Genomic DNA, 15,332 nt, shown 5'->3' on the forward strand with positions numbered 1-15,332 from the left:
TGTGACGCTCGTTTCTATGTGCGAATCGAGGTATTTGTTTTTTCGTATACATTTAAGAAACACACATATATATTATTATTACTCATTAGAGTATTTACCTATCGAGAAGAAAGCCTTCCCATATAATGTACACGAATATACGTAGATCATTATTTACAATGAAAAAGTTAAGAGCTACGATTTAAAAAATGTTTTCTTAAACGCAGTAAAAATAAGAGCATAAAATAGTACAACGAAATTTCTCTAAAATGTATGAAAAAAAAAAAATTTTTTTTTTTTAAAGAAATATTTGCGTTCTTATGATTTACCCGAATATTTAATTTTGAGAGCCATTTTAAACGAGTTGTAAATAACTCACTACTAGAAAATGGGAATCGAGTTGGGGTAGAGTGGGATTCGAACCACGGACCTTTGGTCCGTGAGTCCGAGACACTAGCCAAAGGACCACAACCGTTTCAATAAAAATTTACTAAAAAGGTGCGAAGGTTTTCACTTTTATCAATATGGTTTTTTTTGGGTGATACCGTGTGTGTTGGATTTGTTCCGACGTTTCAGGGTAAACAGTTCACTTACTTTTACTTTTATTTTAATTTTGATTAAAACTAATGTCTGAGCACCCGATGACAAACTATTATTCAATAAATGTTATTAAATATTTTTATATACCCACATAGCGACTCTTCTATGTTTACCGGTTTCCAGACGTAGCCGCCTCTTCGTCAGGACACCAATTAAAACATGCAAAACCCGTACTTACGTTTCGAAATCGGTTTTTACTATAAAAAATAATACAATATATTGCATTAGCAAAATAGTTAGGAGCATCTAAAACAAAAAACTGAGAATTAAATTACAATTAAAGAATAAGAAATAAAAGAATTTGAGATGAATAAGTCACTCAGATACCAAAATAATATTAAAATTCCTAAATTTCTCACAAGTCATGGTCAAAACAGGTTTGTCTTCAAATGTGTAAAAAATCATAATAATCTCCCTAATGAACTAAATACAATTAAAAATAATATATCAATAAATACATTCAAAGTAAATCTAAATAATTTTTTTGAACACGTGTAAAAACTGCATTAAATGTTAATTAGTATGAATGTATTATTATTAACTTTTTCTTTATATATTCTATGTATTTTTTCTCTCATATACTCGTATATTTTAAATTATATAAACTCTTATAAATAAACAAATACAACAGTGTAAGTCACTCCCCAAGCACAAGAGATAGTCTTTTTTTTTGGAGAGTTACAGTGATAACATTTACTAGATGTATAAAAGTAGATCTGTATAGAATTTTTTAAAAAACACGTACCTTTTATGAAATTTATTAATAAAAAAAATACTATGGCGACCAATAATATATTATATTACCTCTTTGATGGTAACTGCTTTTCTTGACATTTGGCTTGCCAACCGCCGGCTAAATGCAATTAACAGCATGATAAATAATAAATAAATACAAATAGCAGTTTTGGAATAGTTTCCATATTTACACCGGTGAAATTAAATTATGTGATTGTGTAGCAGGATTATACGTCGCGAAACGTAAATATTCGACATTTAATATTAGGTGTTCATGGATGTTGCATTGTGATCGCGAATACGATAAACAACCATGGTGAGAAATTGTTATCACGTCGCTTAAAGCACGTTATTTGTGATTGAGCTATAGACGAGACATAACGTGACTAGACCTTATAATTTTTTTCTTATACGAGTACCGAAACTGTGAGAGTCAAGTGATGTTTCGGAAGAAACTTAAAACCCACTTGTTCTCTAAATCATTTGAATAAATTCTTAGCATGTGGTGACAAAGTACATTATTTTTCTTAAATTAAAAAGTTAAAATTAAATTTATATCACTTTGTAAAGCGCCCTTGAGGTATTATAAACGAAAATGGCGCTATATAAGTTATCCATAATAATAATAATTATTATAATAACCCTTACAATTAAAAAACATATGTACAAATAAAGTATTTTTCTTATCTTCGTCTTATAAAAACTCTACTATTCCGGATATTTTTTTACTGTGAAAATAACACTTGTTTTATTGGGTTGGTACTAAAATAACGCTTTCAAATGATGTAGGTATTTTTTTGGTGTAATTTGGAAGGCTTCCTATGTCTCACGAACTCCCGAACTCACGACTCATTATAATCATATCTCAGTTGACACTCTGTATTCCGTATTAAAATATTCCGGACACAGCGGTCGATATTCCTCTCCAATGGCTCTATGTTCGATATTCGATTAAAAGTCAAATCGCCGGCCGCCGAATAGTGCTGTGGTGGTATCTCATCTCGTTATCGATCAGTGATATTATCGACTATCGAAAACATTCGGAAAAGCCGGAGCGACAGTCAGATGGTAATTTGCAAATAGCTTAGTACAAAAGTTCGGTTGTACAAAGCAACAGTGTGCAAGTCGAAAAGAATCGCATGAAACGTGCCATACAAATATTATAAAAAGTAAATAAATATGCTGTGTTGAAACTGATACAATTTTACACTATCTTCAATGTTTTTAGAAGTGTTTTGTTTGTGGTAATTTATTTTTTCATTTTGTTTTCAGTTACCTATGATAAGTTATCTGTGGTGCGGTTATTGTGTTTTTAGTATTTTGCTGTGAAATTGTTTTTTTTTTGTGTTGTGGTAGGAGGTAGGACGAATACAAAATTAAGGTAATTATAAAAAATGGCAACTTATTTTGTTTTGGAAATGTACAATAATTGGTTATCGCAGTGTTGACTGATTTTTCAATGATACTTAAAGACAAGGCATTATTTTTTGTCTGTAGTTTTTTTTAAATTCTACGTATATACTTCATGCAAATAATTTTCACAAATCCTGACAATTATCCGAAATTTCTGACGTAATCGTACAGTTCTTTAGGGGTTATTTACGAATCTCAAATCACACAGGTAATTGCGAACATTTTTTTTTTTGCTTTTTATGCTAATGTTATTTTATTTGACAATCATCCAAAAGTTATGTTATGTTTTTTTAGTGACTTGTTAAGAATCACACGTCGCCCTCGTGGTGTAATAGTCAGCGCGTTTGCCTACCATTCAAGAGGTCACGGGTTCGATTCCCGACATGGTTGATATGAAATATTTATTTGAAAGGGTGTTTTCACAATATAATATTTCATAGTAACTGGACTGCTACCTGAAGCGTGAGAATGATCATCCTTCCTTCATGTAACAAAAATGATCAAGATACGCTGCGATTGGTGTACCAATGCAGTGCCCTATGCAACATTAGGTGCGGAAAAGGAATGGTGATGATAAGAATCACACATTTTTGTGTGTATGACATTTTTTGTATTTTATACAACATAAGAGTAGGTATTACCACTGACGTATAATATATCGACACGTTATTTCTATACTAGTTACAATATGATGGAATCGGGTTATGGTCCCTTGGCTAGTGTTGCGAACTCACCGATCAGAGGTCCGAAGTTTGAACCCCACTCTACCCTAACTTGATTTCCATTTTCTAATAGTGAATTATTTACAACTCGTTGAAAATGGTCACAAAATTGAAATATTCAGGTAAATTATAAGAACGCTGATATTTCTTTGAAAAAAAGAAAAAGGCAGATATTGCGATGCTCTTAAGAATTTTTTTAAAAGAATCAGCGAATCACAATATGCGTGTAAATAATTATGCGAGAAAGAGATGCAGGGATGGCCAACTGCCTACAAATTTAAATGCCATCTATTACGAGCTTGTAACTTGTCTTAATTATACGTCATTGGTTATTATTTATTTATTTAAATCTTCAAGTACAAAGAACAAGTTCTTTGGCGGACTTATTGCAAGATATTCTAGCCGACCAAAAAACAGACTGATCAGGAGAAGAGTCAGTTAAAAAAATTGTACTATAAAACGAAAATAAATATCAAAAGGTACATACTCGTGTACATGTAAAAAAAATAAAAAATTCCAGCTGTTATGGAATAGGGAGATAAAGCCTACACATATTAACTTAAATAAAAGTACATTATGTCGTACATATTAAAGGCTGAGGAATGTGGAATCAGATAATGAGTTTGAAAGGAGAGAGAAAGAGGAACGAACGAAAGAAAAGGGATAAAAAAATGTTTGAAAAAAACCTGTTAAATACAGGGAGGTCAGTATTCTAAGGATAATATATATAGTGATGTTAGTAATAGTAATGTTCAGGCGTTTCTTGAAGTTTTTATTCGATAATTATCCAAAATGGTCAAATTTTGTGTGAGGTTATCAAATTATCTCGAATGGCATATTATTAACGTACGTTGACACTATTTTTTTTGGATAAAAATAATGTCATAATACATTTTTAACCGCAGTCATTTACCCAGTTTTTTAGTGTCTTATAAAATTTAATTAAAAGTCTGTACGTATAGTCGCATTTTTATTGTTTTTATCCAACTAAGGTCTAAGTGACTTCAAACATAAAAAAATCTTAATTATTATTTACGTTTCATTTTGATTGAAATGCTGGTAAATGAAACCACATTGCTGGCAAATTTGCTAACTACTAGACCGCGAGAGGGGCAACAATAGAAATTTTACTCGGTTGTTTTTATTTTATTTAAAGAACTACCAACATATAACGGCAAAGTCAAAACGCGAATTTAAGTACATACTTGTATAAAATTAAATTAAATATTTAATGTAAATACTACTTAATTCGCGCTTTGCCGAAATAAATATAAAAAAGCGGTCGAAATATTTTTGAATAAAGATGGAAAACATTTTTGAGAGAATGGAAGTCTGTATTTTTTAAGAGTTATTGTTGATTCAACTGGTGCAAGAAAAACATAAAAATAATAAGGAATTTTCAGGCCTTGCAGTTGCCTAAATGCCTAGTAGGTGAAATAATGAGGAACTTTAGCCCTACGGGAAATTGGATACAATAAGTATTTTCTTGCGCGCAGTAAAAATTGAAGCATTAAATTGTAAGGCAGTGTCCTGAAAATATACTAAAAAATAATCAAAAAACATATTGATAAAAACGAACTCCATTGAACGACGTCACTGGTTTATATGAATCAACCAATTATGAGAGAGTTATGGAAGATTTCCGGTTTGCTTGCCGTGAATGGACCAATGGGCAGAACTGATCGAGAATAAGGGAAGAAAACCTTTGACGTCCCAGGCGAAATTATTTCAGAAATACAAAACTTTGAAAAATCGTATCGCTTATAATACGATATAACAAATTTAAAAAAAAAACCCCTCATTCGGTAAACCAACAAATGCCACTTTATGTTCCTTTACAAAAGTAATATAAAAAATAATGAAATTCTGTTCCTCCTGAAAACTCCTGAAAAAGGAGTGAAAGATTTTAGGTTTTAAAAAATTCTTATAAAATCATAGGAAAGTTGCTCATTTTTGACGTTTTTTATAGCAGATAATTTCAAATTAATTTATTATTTTATGACCGATTATAAACAACTTGATTACGTCTGACAGTCAATAAGATATTATATATGGTCGATAATAGATAATCCAATTATTATGGATTAAATTATGAATAATTGGATTAACCATCAATGAAGTATTCGCATTTCATGTTGAAAATTAATTGAGAATCGAATTCAAATAAAAATAAATTCTGTAAAATTCCGTTTATCCGAACTCCAGCCATCCGGATTGCCAAATATCTAGATAGTTATCAGGAAATAAAACATAAAGGACAAGTTTTTAATTTAATTGAGCAATTAACTTTGCTGGACATATTTAAGTAAGTTTTGAATTTGATTCCGATTTGCTGTATTATTTCAAAAGCGATAAAATCTAGCACTCGTTAATCCGGATACTTGTAGTTTTATCGTATTGCGTTCTGGCAATCTATAAACCGCTTATGATCACCCAAAAAACTATATAAAAAACAATGTATTTATGTATAAATATTCTCCTACCTATATATCAAATTTAATGTTCAAAAAGTCCAAGTCCGTACGATTATATAGTGCATATTATTATGTTAAGGCGTGTCTAATTTACTTTTGGGGCACCAGTAAACAAAAAACGCAACAAAAAATAACGAAATATTCCTCTAACGCAAATTACTAAACACCAAATGTGGAACTGGCTAAGAGCTTAGAGGTATTTCTCAGTGGAAGGTCCAAGGATTTTTGATTTGATGGATCAGGGGACAAAGAAGACTGAACTCTTTTCAAAATTCAAATCTGCTTTGAGTAATAATCGGTTTGTTCGAATGGAAATCGATCACGGTAATAGAATGTGAAAAAAGAAAGCGTTCCTCTGTTATTGGTGGCGTCCGTCTACTCCCAATCCCAACTGAAGGAATATCTCAATCGGAAATTTAAAAAAAAACTTTTAATACTCTTCTTGGCAATCGCGATGAAAAAAGTAACCCTCCCCCTTTTACCCGTCATTCTCTTGGTAACTATATTTGGCCTAATGTAAAGATCTTTTAGCTTGGGGTTTCCTTTGTTTTGTGAGAGTACAAGTGTATTTTGTTTAACTAGATCTTCCTTCTCTCTTTCCTCGGCCTCGCGGGTTTTGAACTTCTTTTGTACTTCCTTAATCAATCTGAAGCCGGTGTTTAAGTTGGAGGAGGAAGGAGAGAGCTCTCCGGGTTTTTTGGTATTGATACTGCGGTATGTTCTGCCAAAGAGAATAAAACCATTTCATACACTAGAGACACCACTCATAAGAGCAATTTTATAAAGATTCTTGGGAGAATTATACACATAACTATTTTTTATGTGAAGGTTTGTTATATATTCTACTGCGTAGGATCAAAGGAGGCAATGAGAAATATGTTGCGAGGAATGACGAGAGAGAATCTTTTAGACTTTAGAAACGAATCATAAAGTCTATGCAATCGAAAGGGAAAACATTTTTAATAGGGAATCTTGAAAACTCCCTACGCTTTGAAATCTACCCTGCCTAAAAACATTTGGACATACTCAACACATTGTTAATAATCTCCTTTAGGGAAGGTTACTTTTTTTTCCCTTCAATCCGCCAGCGCTTAAAATCGTCTTGGGCTATCCCTGATCAGTGGACTAGGCAGTTTTTATCAGGTCATGGTAAAATAAATGAAATTTAAAAAAATATATATATTATTGATTCCCCTTCGTGTTGCTGTGGATATCCTAATCAATCTTCTGAACACATGTTAAATACACGACACAACACATTCTGTGGTCTTATTCCTTCTCTATCTCTATGATAACCGAAAAGAGCTTCTCTCTACTATCCATGGCCCTGTTATAGGTCCTGTCAGATATGCACGTCTGGTGCCTTCCAAAAAGAATTGCAGGCTTTAAAAAAATTGTAATCATTTCGGCGAATTGATTATGTCCAATCAATTTAATCCCAGTCAGTGAAAAATTCACTTAACTCTTTTCTCAATCCAATGCAGTGCGTATTATGTTCTTCTGGATTAACTTCTTTCAGCACAAACATGCTAAGGCTACCAGATTACGGTTAGCTTCTTCGGGCAGCTTTTCTCGTTCAGTAATGATCAATTTTTCCGTGTATAAAGGCACCAAATTTTTATGTTTTTTGAATCGTCAAAATTATGTTTTAATTCATTTAAATGTGATGCATAGTTTAATATATCGTTATTTAATCTATTTGAAGCTAAATGTTCTTTCAGTCTATATTTAATTGCTCTCTTGCTAATTGGTAAAATAAATAAGTGGAAGTGTACCAAGTATTGTTAAATTAATAACCTATATGTAAATATAAGTTATTACATTATTACAATGGAATTCCTATAAGAATTGTCAATAAATAATTTAAATAAAATATTTATGTATGCATAAATATAATATCGTGAGAATACAAGAAAAACTGACCGAGTCAAAGTTTTACCATTTTGAGATTTTTTCACCAAATTTTAGAGCTAGATGTTATCTTTTAGTGAAAAAAAGGTCCATTTATGTCTCAAAGTTTTTTTTACAAAATTAATAACTGTATATTGATTAAGTTAGTCTATGAAACAAAATCTAAAACACTTATACTAACGCAATACATTGCTAATGATTTTTATATGCAAAGCAAATTAAACTTTAAATCAAAAGTGTACTTAATAGCAAAATCTCGATTTGCCAACTAACAAAAATTGTGATTTCTGTTTTCCTTGTGTGCTCACGATATGTTTATTGTGTGAAAATATATGCATGTATGTGTATGTGTATGTGTGTGAGTATGTATACTAATGTTTATGAAGGCATTACAAGTCGCCCGGCTCTTCACGGATTTTCCAGCGAGTCAGAGAGGCATGGGTCGTTCCTGGTTGTCACAATTACCCGTGTTTCTGTACTTCATAAATGTAAGTGTTATGTTATTCATCATCATCATACCCTTTCCGCACTTAATAGTGCATAGGGCACTGCATTGTATCTTCATATTTTTTGTTATGTGAAGGTAAGATGATCAGTCTTACGCTTCAGGTACTAGTCCAGGGACAATAAAATATTCTAGTCTAAAAACACCCTTTTAAATAAATATTTCAAATCAACCATGTCGGAGATCGAACCCAAAACCTCTTGCATGGTAAGCAAACTCGCCGACCATTACGCCACGAGGCCGACATGTTTGTAAATTATATAAATTGTTAAAAAAAAAACTTCGTAATGGGAATATTTAGTGCTAACCCCAGCGTTGCTAACCTCCATCAAGCTAATTCGGAAAAATATATCGGTAGATCTCGGTAGATTCGTTATCAGCTAGGTAAAAGGGGGGTAGAGAGGGGATAAAAATTGACAGTTGTTCAAAAATCGGTAGTCGGCTAACCCTGCAGGGAAATAACGTGGCGTGATGCTTTGTTGTTATTGTTCTTTGTACAATTTTAATTATGTGTTAAGAAGATGAGTTAATTTGAATGAGGACAATATGGATAATTTATTCTCTACAATTTTGAATTATTTATTTATTTATGCTTTATTAAGTTAGTTCATAACATCTTAAAAACTAATATAAACTTTTAATAATATTTCAATTTTTTTATCAAAATTTCTCAATGACATATTTTTTCAAATTAATTTGAAATATTTCGATTTTTTCTATTTTATTTATTTATTCAGGTAACTCATTGTACAGCTTCAATCCCTTGTACAATTAGTTTTGAGATTGTTTTTCTCCTCATTGGTAATCTTATCTTTTTTTTACCCCTTGCTTCATATGTAAGACATTGTTGGTTAAATTTTATTATTGTTTTTATTTTATTCATCCCCTTAATTATTTTATGTATAAAAATTGCTACATTATATTTAATTTGATGCTTCACTGCGAGCAAGCCAATTTCTTTGTGCATTATTTCTACATTAGAATAGATATTTCTTTTGAGTATAATCCTCATCGCCTTATTTTGAAGAATTTGAATATTTTTTATTTTAATTTCTCCTTCATTACATAAAAAAAAAGGAAGAACAGTAATTTATGTGTGGACATATTATTGTTTTACATAAAAGAATACTACTTTTTATATCTATTACATTTCGTAATCTTCCCATAAATGATTTTTTTTAAATCTTTTTTTTGTTACATATTGAGAATGTGTTTTGAAATTCAAATATCTATCCGAGTAGACCCCGAGATACTTTCTTTCGTCCACAGAAGTTATATTCAAATTATCAATATTAATATTGTAACCCTTGGGGTATCATTTTTTTCCCAATATTCATATATTTTGTTTTTGAAATATTTTATTTTAATTTATTCACTTTTAACCATTTTGATGTATTTCCTTAATCGTAATTAATCTTATGAACACCCATGCGTCTTCGAAACTTCCTACCATGTAAAGAAACAATCATATTATCTAGTTTTGTATTTCTGACAAGGAAACCTTTCAATTACACAATTGTGTATCTAATTGGATTGAAGCCTTCGTTGGAACAACATAACGTTTGCACTCAACTCCACTCATCTTCCATTATCTAATTAAGAACTTCCACATACTACATAATGTAACTGCCATTTACCATACACAAAATTCTGTTTTACAGTGAACAACATCGTCAAACTATAATTTCTAAATATAAAAAAAAAGTTTAATACACTTACCTGCGTTAATTTACAAGCTGAAAAGCGGACAACGAATGGTATCAGGGCCCCGATTAAAATGGGAAGTTTAAAAAGATATCTTCAAGTGTCTATAATTAAAATTAATGTACGAAAATGTGTATTTTTGCATAAAAAAATCAATATCTCCGCCAGTAATACGTAATGAGGAAGTTCAGTGTCTTTTTTATTTGTTATTTTTTTTTACATATAGTATTATCAACGCTGTGATTCTTTAATGTTTTGTATTTCTGAAATAACTCCGCGTGTGACGTCAGAGGTTGTTAGTTCATCCGATTGGTTCGTTTACGGTTAGCCAACCGGATATCCTTCACAGCTGCCACACCATTGGTTGGTTCATACGAGCCAGTGACAACAATCAAAGTAGTGTGTTTTTATTAAAATAATTTTTATTATTTTTTTCGTACATGTTCAAGAAACTTTGCCGTACAATTTAATGTTTTAAATTTTACCGAGCGCAAGAAAACATTTTTTGCATCCAATTTCCCGTAGGGCTGAAGTTCCTCATTGAACATGTTTTGAAAAAAAATCGTGAAAGTATTCAAATTTTTGTACAGAAAATTCTATTTTACTTTATCGACAATGATGGTAACTCTGTCAATTTTCCACTTTAATCAGGGCCCGGGTGCAACAATCACTTTCACAAGTATTAAACGAGAAGTGAAGACGTTTTTAGGCTTCTAAGGTGAGACCACTGAATAGATATATATCTGTGGGTGAGACTGACTAGAACTTAGAACAACATGTTTTATAAAGGTTTGAAAGTGTTCAATGAGTTGCTAGAAAGTCTTGAGAATTTAGAAAATACTGCTTACATTTAAAAAATAGATAAGAATTTTCATGTAACGATTTGATTTGTTAAACCAATTTGGGTATGTCCAAATCTATGTAAACAAATTCCGGATTTTTTGTTGACGGGTTTGATAAGCTAATGAGAATACAGGTTGGCATTTACAGAGCTTATTATCTGTCATCGACTGGGTTAATTGATCACTTCACACACTTTGCAACATTCTTTATTTTGCGTGTAGGTAGTTCCCTTCCATATTCATGTATTGCATTTTTCATTTCTTGTTAATTCTTGGTTTGACTATTATATTTCACATGCGCGTTGGCCCACCATAGAGAATAAAAGTATAAAGAAAACTAACGACATTTATTGTCAAAAAGGGAAAGTTTTTTATTGAACAGAAATTTTTATATTGGATTTGTTTCCAAGCTAGACAATGCCAACGGCGAGAGTCTTAACTCTTTATTTTTTACTATTCCTGCTTTCTTACTACAGATAATATTTATTAACAGTATTTTGGGTTTGTCCGAATCTTTGTAGACGAATTATGGATTCTTACTTTTTTTTTACTTGGATATCATATCTTTTTTTAGCAGAGATGAAATTGTTGAGAATATGGAAGTGAGGCGTTTAAAGAATTTTGCTTAATTTATTTTGCAAGGACATTATAATAATTAATATTACAGTTCAATTTTACAATGCTAAACCATGATTTAAAATGTGATTGCGTTAAGATCCTGGTTTGAGGCGATTCAATTAGAATCTTTTGACGTTGCCTTCTTTCGGAGAACTTCTCTGGCATAAATTACTCGATTGTAAATAAAATCGATTTTCCTACCTCTACCCACACATAATTTGCCTGTGTATTAAATAAGATTTAACTACCACGGTTTAAATTTTCGTACCCCGAAGTTAAAGATTGTTATTTTATATATTATTTTTTACCGATCAACTTAATGTATAATTTTTTTTTCGGTTACTTGCAATAAATATTTATTTATTTATATATTAATGGTTCAAAGAACGTTTGACAGTAAAAAGTTTAAAAAAAATAATCACAGCAGTGAACAATCCATTATTTAATATATAATATGAAATATAGTAAGATAATTAAAACTCAACAACTCAGTGGAAGTAAAATATTAAAAAAAACGACAAAAAAGTAAGTAAGTAAGAAACATAAAATATCTAAGATGACAAATAAAAGTTAAAAATTAACGTGAGAAAATCTTATGTTCTAAATATAAATATAGCAAAGTAAAGTTGAGAATAATTTAAGATAAACATAAAGTGGCTAGTATTTAACTAGGTGATAATGAAAAAGAAAAATTATGCTACAAAAATACTTTATAAATAGTAAGTTTTTTGGAGAAATATTAAGACTTAAATAATCTAAATAACACCTTTATTTTACCAGTTTGTTGGAATTTAAATAAATGCATATTTCATCAAAATTAACAAAAACATTAAATTATCAATATGCCCCGTTTATTTACATGCAAAAAAATACGATCTAGAATATTATCTTTTGCATGCAAAGGTAACTAAAATTTTAAATTTGTATTTACAAGTTTTAAAACTGCAGTACAAGGTTTTGCAACCTAGCAATTAAGGAATTCTCGGGGTCTAAACACTCATTAATTGTGAAGATGAATGTTGGACAGGAATTTTTAAAAAGTTGTATTTGTTCATCAATCCCAATAATGAGGAAGTTCAGTGGTTTTTTAAAAACATGTCTCTTTGTTAATAGGCTATCAAAGTAAACCAAAATAATAATCTTCATGTATAATATCTTACTATCATCGCCATGATTTTTTTCTAATCTAATTTTTTTTAGTACACTAGGTCTCTTCGGTGAGTTGTCCTGATTGGTGAGTTGGCTTCCTGGAAACCGGAAATCTATCACAAAACTCTATCATTGGTTGATTTAGAAGAACTTGTGATGCCATTTAAAGTAGTGCGTTTTTATTAAAATCATTTTGATAAATTTTTTCATACATTTTAGAGAAACTTCGGCGTAAAATTAAATACTGCTTTATTTACCGCGTGTAAGAAATATTTTTTTATATCCAATTTCCCGTAGCACTGAACTTCCTCATTTCAAAGCTGAGCGTGTTTTTAATGTACGAGTATTAATTTAACTCATGTCAAAAAGTCGTTCGTTTTCTGCGCGCAGTGTAAAAAAGGAACAATTTTTTTAAAACATATCAACATTTGTAGTTGTAACGTTGTTTTTCACTACTAAAAAATTCTAAATTACATATATGTTATTTAAAAAAAGAACTCATACTATTTTAGCTGTTTTTTCATTTTACCTCCGGATTTTCGGCAACCCTAACCGGAGCCCGCATGAAAATGTTAAATTACCTAATACATGTATATGCATATACATTATTTCACCGAGCTTGTATATTATCATCATACTATGGTGTAATTTGTAAAGGATAGTTAGATTAATTAGCAATTAGTGAGCTTTGTAATTTTGTTCATATATTTTGTTATCTAAGTATTACAGGTACATATTATAATATATAATATATTTAGTAAAGATAATAATATTAATAATGAATTGTAAGAAATATTATGCACACAATAATATTTAGTTCTTGCTTTTTAATGTAGGTGCTAGAAAACTATAATAATACCTATTCGTACTCATACATGGATACAATTTAAATGCCGCATGACAAAAAACAAATTCGTTTTAGTGGAGTTTTGTGGGAATTACGCGAGAATCAAGACCCACTGTCACCTGACCCACTATTGTCTTAAGGACACCACATAAAGTGAATCGTGCATTTCCTGTCCGTAAACCAATAAATCATAAAAACATTCAAATCGTTTATTACCTAGTACGGTTGTCAAATTGCTGGTATGAAGGGAAATAGAAGATGACCTCAATTCCCCACTCGGAAGTAAAAAAAAACAATACGGACAACTACTATAAAAGCAGTAGCACCCTTAGGGACTATAAGTAGTTCAGTAGAGTTCAGTTTAATCCAGCAGTTCGAATAACTTTACTAACGATTTTTATGCAATAAATACAGATCGAAACATAACGTCGTTTTCTTCTATCTCCGACTGGTGTAAGAGCTCCCCTATATCTTACTGTTCTTTTTCATTTTTTAAAAATATGATTAAATATGATTTTCTTACATAAAAAAATTAAGTGTTTTTATTTGATTATTTTTTAATGGTTTTTATTACACATTAATAGAATAGTAGCTTTAAGATTTTTTTTGAAGCTATCTAGTAACAAGGGTCATCTACAAAAAAAGGTTAAAAAAGCTCCTGACACCGTGGGAATTTTTCGTTCCAAAGTTGGCGCACCTGACGTGCATGGGAGATCCTAACGGTCGCGCGTCTTTGTCAGCCATTTAGTTTAGTCGCAGTAAATTTTTCCGATGACTTAGTTTTAGACATGGTTATTTACGACTCTTCGAAAATGTTCCCTAACTGTAAATATAGTACTCCCTTTATAATCCGGCACTTCACTTCACCAATCGGGTAGCTCGACAATGTAAAACAATAAAACAGCTTCCGCCCTTTAAATGCGTCATTATTGCGTTGAGTGTTTATTACGTTTAATGCGTTTACAGCGGAAAAATTATCACTCCTGTTCGCCGTACTTACGTACACTATACCTTCGTGAAAAATTCAACGCTTATCAGTTCATGGTTTACTTCTTCGTTCCTATTGTCAAAACCCCTTTTTAATTCCCATCTATAATTCTTCCTTCTTCTCTAACTCATATAGTGTCCATACGGCTCGACTGTGAAATCGCTTCCCGGCTGTTTAGAAATATTTATTTCATTTAGCTAATTAATAAATACATTTTTACTATTTGAATATAATTTAAAAATAATAAAAAATCCCTCTTTCGTTGTTTACTATCCCCAAAGGTTATTTGCTTTTTTTGTATTCACTGTTATTTATGCAGTTTTAATTTTGTAACAAGCTTTCGATCCGTGGCTGTTAAATAAAATAAAAATAAATGAGGGATTCTAAACTAAAATTATATGAATAACGCCCTTTATTTTATTGGTTATTGTATTCCCTACTATCCCCTACTCAGTGGTTGGTGTAAAGAAATTGCAATTTGGTCAAAGTATAAAATAATATTTAAGGGGTATTGTAACGAATATCATAATCCGTGAAATAAAATATGGCAAAGGTGTATATTTTGAATTCTGTAATGTCCTGCCGGTAAAGCAACCTTGTGACTACAAATTGATTGTAGATCACTTTGTTGATTCAAAATATAACAAAAAGGTGCCCAGGTCGTACCCTGAATTACAAATAACTTCGGAGAACGAACATTAAATTGCGTTATTCCAAGGTTGTTCAATGTTTTCCCGAAACCTATTATTAATGATGAAGATCTTCAGTTGAAAAAAAACGAACTGATAAAATATCTGATTTGTTACTAGGTACTCAGTACACCACAATCAACAGTTCTATTTTCC

General features: G+C 30.9%; 1 protein-coding gene across 5 annotated transcripts in view; it reads left to right on the plus strand.

Moving 5' to 3' along the window:
- The window catches only part of LOC148282460 (uncharacterized), a 100,189-nt gene that overhangs the window by 54,089 nt on the left and 30,768 nt on the right, over positions 1-15,332 (plus strand). The window contains exons 1-2 of one of the 5 annotated variants that reach the window (XM_088225038.1): positions 2,401-2,483; positions 2,587-2,695. The exons of 3 other annotated variants lie outside the window; for them this stretch is intronic. The gene's annotated coding sequence lies outside the window, so the exon portion shown is untranslated. Of the gene's footprint in view, positions 1-2,400; positions 2,696-15,332 lie in introns of those variants that run through there. One more of the 5 variants, XM_088225036.1, reaches the window with a different exon arrangement.

Source organism: Micrasema longulum, unplaced genomic scaffold (assembly GCF_059751315.1).
Source record: "Micrasema longulum isolate JH-2025_06_02 unplaced genomic scaffold, ASM5975131v1 h1tg000326l, whole genome shotgun sequence".
NCBI classification, from domain to species: domain Eukaryota; kingdom Metazoa; phylum Arthropoda; class Insecta; order Trichoptera; family Brachycentridae; genus Micrasema; species Micrasema longulum.